Source organism: Tupaia chinensis, unplaced genomic scaffold (assembly GCF_000334495.1).
Source record: "Tupaia chinensis unplaced genomic scaffold, TupChi_1.0 Scaffold000598_1, whole genome shotgun sequence".
Taxonomy (NCBI): Eukaryota; Metazoa; Chordata; class Mammalia; order Scandentia; family Tupaiidae; genus Tupaia; species Tupaia belangeri.
Window position 1 is genome coordinate 432,985 of NW_006160115.1, and position 8,388 is coordinate 441,372.

Genomic DNA, 8,388 nt, shown 5'->3' on the forward strand with positions numbered 1-8,388 from the left:
AGTTCCCCAAGACTGAACAAGAAAGGATTTGGCCCATGGAAGGGAATGTGAGTCCTTCATGCCATTTAAAGGGGAGAGTGTGGCCAGTGTGACTTGATGACTTTTTTGTCCATAATTCTAGAAATTCTCAGGATGGCAGGTCAGTTCACAGCTGGGCCCCTTACTAAGCACTGCCTCTGGAAACAGGAAACAGCCTCCCCAAGTATGCTGCACTCTCCTAATGCGGTTCACTACCGATGACTGCTGGTGCAGGTATCCAAAGCACAGCCCCTTCCTCAGTCTGGGACAACTCGGAAGGACCATACTCAATCTAGAGCTCTCCATAGCGTTAGCAGAGGCCTCAGTTGCAGCACTGAAGGGTCAACTTCTTCCTCCCCCGAGTCATGCCTTCTCATTTCCATTTCCTTACAAGTGTACCTCCTAGGAACACTTCCTCAAGACCTTCCTCAGTGGCACTCTGTCTCAGAGTCTTTTTGGCCATCCCAATTTAAGATGCACTGATATTTCATTATTTGCCCGGCAGGAGCTCCCATCAATGTACCTTCTGATGTAGCATCTGATGTAGAAGACTTATTTTGTGTTTAATGAATAAATGAATGGATGAATGAATGAATAAGCAAATTTCAGTTAATAAGATGAGAGAAGTTTTGAATAGTGTTTGTGCTTGTAGTTGAGGTGTACATTCTAACACTTCTCAGGTATCTCAAAGTAAAGCTGAAAAAAATGATACGAAGTCCATTTTGAGACAGTTACTAAGAGAGTTTGCAAAATGGCTTTGGGGTGCTTAATGTTATCAACTCTTACAATATTGCTTGAAATGGTTATTATCTTTTCAGCAAAGTAGTTTTAAATCTGAGAGTTGGACAGTGGGAACCAAGGACCAGGTAACCTCTGATGTTAGTGGTGGTGATGTTTTTGTTTGCTTTCTTACCCAGGAACCGATTCCAGATCCAAAAGCAAGTAAGTAGATCCAGACCCATAGAATAGTTCTGGGCTATTCTTGGCTGAGCGATATCCTTTACATCCTCCAACCTCCTATCTCCCCTCTGCAGTTCCCAAGTTCTGCTAATGTCAGACCTTCACAACCCTTATCCCTTGGTCTCCTCACAATGTCCTACTAGCTGCAGGGCATTGGTCAAAGCCCCCAGGTGGTTTCCAAGTTGACCTTTCTTTCCTCAACTTTGAACTACCCTAAGGGATCATTACTTGGGTCCTTCCAGAATCCAGTCTGAGACAAGCTCAAAATAATCCCAAAGATAGAAATTAGGCTGGTTGGGTCTTCAGAAGGACCCCCTTTAATGGTTTCCATGTCCTCCTGCAAAGGAAAATTGTTACTGGGCTCTCACACCATTTGTTTAATCTTTCTACAGCCCACACGATTGCCATTAGATCTTTATTCTTCCTTAAACAACTCTAGGCTCTTTTCAGGTGAGAGTCATTGTCTAACTCCTGGACTTGAATGTCTCAGAGAAGCAATAATTATAAAGTGAATATTTGCTGAGGTCTGTTTATATGAGGAGCTAAACGGGTTTTGTTTCTCAATTTACTTAAACATCCCAATACTCCTAGGATACATTACTATTACCCCTACTTGTAGAAGAGGATGCTGACAAAACCAGGGAGGTTAAGTAGCCTGTTCAATTTGTTGAACATAAAGGCATGGAAGGTCCAGAAAAGTTACGAAAGTTGCACAAACTCACACAGTGAGTAAGAGGTCAGCCTGATGTCTGAAGATATTGTCCTGGATAGTGTGATATTTTGCAACGAGCACTGAGTCCCCTGGTTACAATCTCAGCCTTGTCACTGACATTTTGGGTGAGCTAATTATGCCTTATCACACTTCCTGAAGGGATTAAATCTGCAGCATTGCACAAAGTACACAAATAAAAGAATATAGAGGGAAGAGAAGACCAAGGATCATATTCCAAGGAACATGTGAAGAAGCCAAGAGGTGACTTTTTCAAAGAGGGTTGGTGAATAGCCATGTATGGAAGCTCACACATAAGAGATTTGAGAACTGAGCAGCTGTTTACTGTTCATGTAGATAAAAAGCTTGGGGTGAGATCACTCTCCTTTGTCTATCAGCATGGCATAGAGTTGGGTTTTCGGAGTAGCTAATTGACATTTTGTACATTTGGTAGGAGACAGTGAATGTGAGGCAACGGTTGTTTCAGGGGTAGGAGGGAGTAAGAGAAGGCAGAGCAGCATCAACCCCAGACCACAGGAATGGAAGTGATGAAGAAAGCAGGCAGTATGGGCAGTAGTGGAGTCAGACAGACTTGGGACTGAATACCTGGCTATTTTTCTATTGAGTCTTGGGAAAAATCTTTCTGTATCCCAGACTCCATTTTCCTCATTCAGAAAATAGGCATTTTAATATCTATGTTTCAGCTTTTTGAGACAACTGAATGAGTTAAAGTAGTAACTGAGGTAAATAAACCTGGATATGGTTCAAAATGAAACTTTCAACTTAGAAACACAATAATCACATAATGTATACAACTTACCTACTGATTATATATGTGATCCTCTCCTCATTCCAGATTTCCATCCTATCATGAATCTCATCCCATTCTTCACTTTCTAGAGTTAGTGTTTATTATTTATGTGGGCATGTCATAGACGCCTTTGGCAATTTAGTCTATGGACCTGTCTCATAATAATAATGAAAAAAATTGTTTATTTATTTTGAGAGAGAGAGAAAAGGGGAGAGAGGGAGAAGAGTCCTTAATAGGGTTCCCATGCTGTGATCCTCTCCCAGTCCTTCTCAGCCAGTCAGGATTATGAGCAGGTCCAACACGTACAGGTTGATGTGAAAACCAATCCTCAGTCTTCCATATAGATTCAGCATTGCATCATTCCTGCGCCACTATGGCTGGACCTACCGTAATGTTTTAAAATTCAGAAAATAAAATGCATATAATTGCAAAATAAACACATGGTATTGAAATACAGGTGTATTAGTCCCCTATTGTGCTGTGACAAATTGCCATAAATTTGATAGCCTCAAATGACACGAATCTATTATCTGAACATTTTGGAGGTCAGAAGTCCAAAATGGGTTGGCTGGTATGGTTCCAGGGAACACAAAGCTGTTTTGGTGAAGCTATTTCCTACCTTTTCCACGTTCTAGAAGCCACTGTGTTCCTGGGCCTGTGGCTCTGTCCTTGAGGATAGTCAGACCTTTTTTTTTCTACAGGATGATCTTACTTTACGATATATCCTCAATAATCTTGATGTTCCTACTCCCTTTTAATTTTTGGCTTCCCTTTCTTCTTTGGGCAACTCTTATTGCTATAGGTCTTTGGTGTCTTTTAACAATAGCCTCTTAAAATACCCATCAGTTAGCAGATTGGAGTTACTTTTGACTTTTTAGCATCTGACAGAGGTTAGCCTATTTTTGTCAGAACTGCTCTCCTCTCTTCCATGATGTGAGACCTCACTCTACTGAGCCTTCTAATGCCTCAGACTTCCCTTTTTCATCTCCAGTGTAGACTCTGCTCACCCCATGCTGTGAGTACTTACTTACTGTCCTCTTATCTTCTCATTCTACAGAACCTCCCTGGGTAAATCCATCAGCTCCCAATGAGGATTTATCTTGGTGCAAAATTTTGTAATATATATATTTTTTTGGGGGGTTTCCATAGGGTGCATGTGCTCCCTGGAGAAAGAAGAAGAGAGATAGTAAGAGGGGAAGTAAGAAATCCCCCTCAGGGGGGGATGGTCATGTGCCATCCTAGGATTTTGGGCATGCATGCACATGTGCCTGGTGTGGTTTTCAAGCCACCAAGACCAAGACTCAAACTACGGTCTGTCATGTGGGAATCCAGCACCTTCGCCACCACACAGCCTGCTGGCCCAGTCTTTAATTTTTTTAATTACATTTTTATGTGACATTACAGAACTACAGTTTTACATTGTATTACATAACTTATTTTAATCTAATTTATTAAATTTGTTTAACTTATACAATTATTTACTTTTTTCATAATTTATTATATAATTAATATGACACAATTAAAAATTACATTATAGATCTTGGTGCCATTAGTAACTAAATTTTACTTTTTGCCTCTAAGTTTCAACTCAGGCTATCTAGTTGCCTATCACAGGTTAAGCATTCCTAACCTTAAAATCTCAAATACTCCGAAATCTGAAACTTTCTGAATGCTGGCAAGAAGACACAAGTGGAAAATCCCTCACCTGACCTTATGTGACAGATTGCAGGCAAGATGCTGCAACACGACAACATTTTATAAAATTATCTCGGGCTATGCATGTGGGGTATATATGAAAAAGATAAGAATTGTACGTGTAGACTTAAGTCTCATTCCCACCTATCTCATGCATTTGCAAATATTCCAGAATGCAAAAAATCCTGAACTCTGAAACACTTCTGGTCCCAGGTAATTTGAATAAGAGACATTCAACTTAGCTTTCCATTTGGATGTCCTGTAGGGCCTTCAAGGTCAGTATGTCCACACTTGCACTGATTGTATTTCTGACCTCACAAACTTTCTTGCTCCTTCTCCTATGTCCTCCATATAGCTGGACAATAATATTGTCAACCTGAGTTCTTTGTTGTAAGTTTATTTAATTTCATCAGGGAGTGAGAGAGAATGAGAGAGGAGTGACAAGAGAGAAAGCTAGGCTCCCAAGTGTCTGATGGCACAATCCATCCTCAGCCCCATCTAGGCCAAAACCAATGGGCACACACACATATGCACTTCATATACTTAGGGAGGTCTCTGAATGTGAACTGGAACCCTCCCATGTGAGTCAGACTCACAGAGCATTGTAATTTACTGCTGTGTACACCCTCTCCTAATTCTCTAGGCTAGAAAATTAGGAGTCTTCAAGTCCTCAGCATTCAGTTCCTATATTACTAAAATAAAGCCTTGCTGGCCTCTTATTCTCCATTCCTGCCCGTCTTCGCATGTTAGCCAGAATGACCTCTCTAAATTTGCTTAGGATCCTTTAATGCCCAACCATTTCTCAGGATTAAGTTAGAAATCCTTAGTTCAGCACATGAAACTGCATACTGCTTGGTCTCTGTCCACCCTGATTTTCTGGTTTCATATGCAGGGTATATTTCAAGGACAGGGGCTGCCTGAATTTGGGTTCCTTTTTAATTGAGCTAGGTCATGACCTACTTTTCTATTTTAGATGACAGATTCCTAGGGGACAAGCATCCTACTTTACAGTTTGTTGAACTTGAGAAAACTCGAGGATCTGATGTGCCCTCTGTAGGACCCTGCACACCCTGCCTGTCTGAGAAACGGTGAGGAAGCAAGAGGTGGAAGACAGTAATACGAGCCATGTCCCTAACCGTGTGGTCATGGGAAAAATGCATGACATTTTGTCTATGAAAAAAAGCTAGTTGAAGGGAGTTTTGAAATGACCTGTAAGGTCTTTTCACACATGTCTGTTTAAAGGCAATACCTTAGGTTGATGTAATATCAAATCTTGACACTAGAGGGAAGCAGTGACTAAAATTTGCTGGAGTCCTTATGTGCTGAATCTTATCTTTGAAGTTCATTTTCCTTTGTTTCAGCAAATACAGGTGATAAAGATGGTGGAGCGAACACAGCTTATCTATCCAATACACTATTTACCCTGAGTTTCCTAGTCGTTTACTGTCTTTATGTCCCTGGGAAGGAATTTTTTCTCAGTTTTCCACAGAGTTAGGTGTGAGTGAGGGGGTCAACCAACTCTTCGATCCTTCACTGTCCTTGGCCAGAACCATTTTCATTGTGTCTTGATGAAATTCTTCTCACTAAATATATCCTTCTTAACCTTTTCTTAGTGTAGATGAACAACAGATTGTGGCACTACGTAAGAAAACCTCAAATACTTAAAAATATTGTCAATATTTCATCTCTGCTTACTTTAGAATGAAAATGTTTGTTTCACTTAAACTCTTTCTCTCTCTCTCTCTCTTTTTTTTTTCTCACAATGCATTTTTCTGTCAGTTCTGGCTGTGGTCTTTTGGCTCTGATATTAGAACTTCGTGACAGGAATTCTGACAATGAATCGAAGACAGAGCAAGGATAAATTAATGTTTTACTAAGAAACACTTAAAGCTATTCATATCCCTTGGAGGATGCAGGCCAGGTGATAACTGAATAATGGCGTGTAGCACACACTGACTGAGTTTCACTGAGTCCGGGATTGTGTTAAGGGGCTGGGAATTCCACAATGCGTAATGTGTAGTACCTGCTTTCGTGGCTTTCACTGTCTTGTGAGAAATATACACAAGCCAGGAGGTAATTTTGGTAGTCTGGTAAGGACTACAACTTAGAGATGAGCATGATTAGCTGAGGGAACACGTAAGAGGGAGCCCTCATCCATCATCCAAAGGTATTTTGGGAGTTAACATTCTCCCCAAGTAAAGAGAAGAGTTATCTCCAAAACATTGTGCTCCTTCAAGGGATATAAATGCAACCTGAAATCAAGAAATCTGACCCAAACTTGTCGAACAAACAATAAAAAATTTATTTATGACTGAACCTGAGGATAGCTACCCGAGAGCAATGTTAAGAAGCTTGTAACCAATGCTCCAAAATGATGGCATTTGGGGTTGTCTTTTACAGGGAAAGGAAACAAAGGGAAGAAAGTGGAAAGAGAAAACTTGCAAAAAGAAAAGTTACAGAATTATTTCCCAGTGATTTACATAATTGACATTGGTTAACCGTTTTAGCATGAAGTTTTATTGTCTATGCATTACTGGATGGTTGAGTTTCCATAACTACAATCTTTCCTGCTATAGTCCAGAACACTGGAATCAGCTCTTTTGACTCCCTAGCAGTTAGCATGCATGGTTTAAATCTCATGTTCACGCTTCTTTCAGGGCCTCATTGATTAAGAATGCCCTTCTTGTTTTACATCCTTTCTCTGTACCTTAGTCCACTCTATGCTGCTAAAGCAGAGTCCCACAGACGGAGTAATTTATAGGATCAGAATTCACTCTCAGTCCTGGAAGAATTTAACAGGCACAACTTGAGAATCTGATACAGATTATGTATGAACTCTTTGAGGAACATTGGAACAGATTTATTCTCTGGGCTTCGGGATGTTGACTGGTGAGTGCTGCCCATTCACATCTCCAACCTTCCAGGCTGTTCACAGCTCACTCCTCACCACCTCTAGAGAGTGAGTGAGAATGACAGTCAGGGCCCAACAGGCAGGAGAGAGGAAAATGAAGGAAGAAAGCAGAAAAGTTAAGAAGACAATGGAAGAGTAAAGAATACCAGGTCAGAACTTGGGCAACCTGGGTTCTAACTTTGGGTCCACAAAAGAAACGGTGCCCCTAAAATTCTATTAACCCTCTGTGGACATAAAATGATAAAGCCATCTACTTAGCTAAACACTGGGATTCAGTTATTCACTACACTACTTTTAAAGTGAATAAATGGGCTCCGCACGAGGACCTTGGTCAGAAGCTAGTGGGAGCATGTGGGGTTCTGTCGCGCTGAACCTAATAGAAACTCTCCTGAGGATTCTTCAGTCACCATGTCAACCAACAATGACGTTTCTCTCTCTTCATATGATGAAGATCAGGGATCCAAATTCATCCAAAAAGCTAAAGAGGCACCATTTGTCCCCATTGGAATGGCAGATTTTGCAGCAATTGTTGCATGTGGACTATACAAACTGAAGAGCCGGGGAAATACCAGAATGTCCGTCCACCTGATCCACATGCGCATGGCAGCCCAAGGCTTTGTGGTGGGAGCAATGACTGTTGGTATGGGCTACTCCTTGTATCGGGAATACTGGGCGAAACCTAAGCCCTAGAAGAGGAGATGGCGTCTTGGTCTGGTCGGATGTGTTTGCTTTAGTTAGACATCTCATACTGAGGTTACGTGTTCGTGTCAAAAACATCGTTCGATGGGCTCGGATAAGGTATTTTGAATATTGGCTTCCTATCTCACAGCCTCGATTTGCCTGGTGACCAAAATGATTAGTGACCAGGAAAGTCAGGTTAACACAAAAGAAACCTGTCATCCAAATGTACTCTGTAGTGTTAAAATCTCCATCTTCTTAAACCCTGATGATGAAACTAGTTCTAAAGAAGACCACAGACTAACCTGGATGTACTCCCAGCTCGCTGCAGAACACCTCCTGCTTTGGGTATTATGTAGGAGTCTCATTTACCCCAGTTAATTCAACATTTTTCTGTGTGCCTTGAGGATTGGTTGAGTACTTCAGGTTTTAGGGCTGGTTGGCTCCTGGAGAACTGTTTTGAAAAAGTGCATGGACTATAATCTGTAAAGTCTTTTTTAACTGACATGTATGTGTGTTTAAACCAAACCTAGAACGCTTGCAGTGGGGCCTCAGAGTACTATTTATTTCATAATCACACTTGTAAACATGAGAATAAGTTAATTA

The 8,388-nt window shown here is 41.0% G+C and overlaps 1 pseudogene; it reads left to right on the forward strand.

Annotated features, from left to right (window-relative positions):
- The first annotated feature begins 7,509 nt into the window (after nt 1–7,509).
- LOC102477629 (HIG1 domain family member 1A, mitochondrial pseudogene) lies at nt 7,510–7,837 on the forward strand (annotated as a pseudogene).
- The last annotated feature ends 551 nt before the right edge of the window (nt 7,838–8,388 follow it).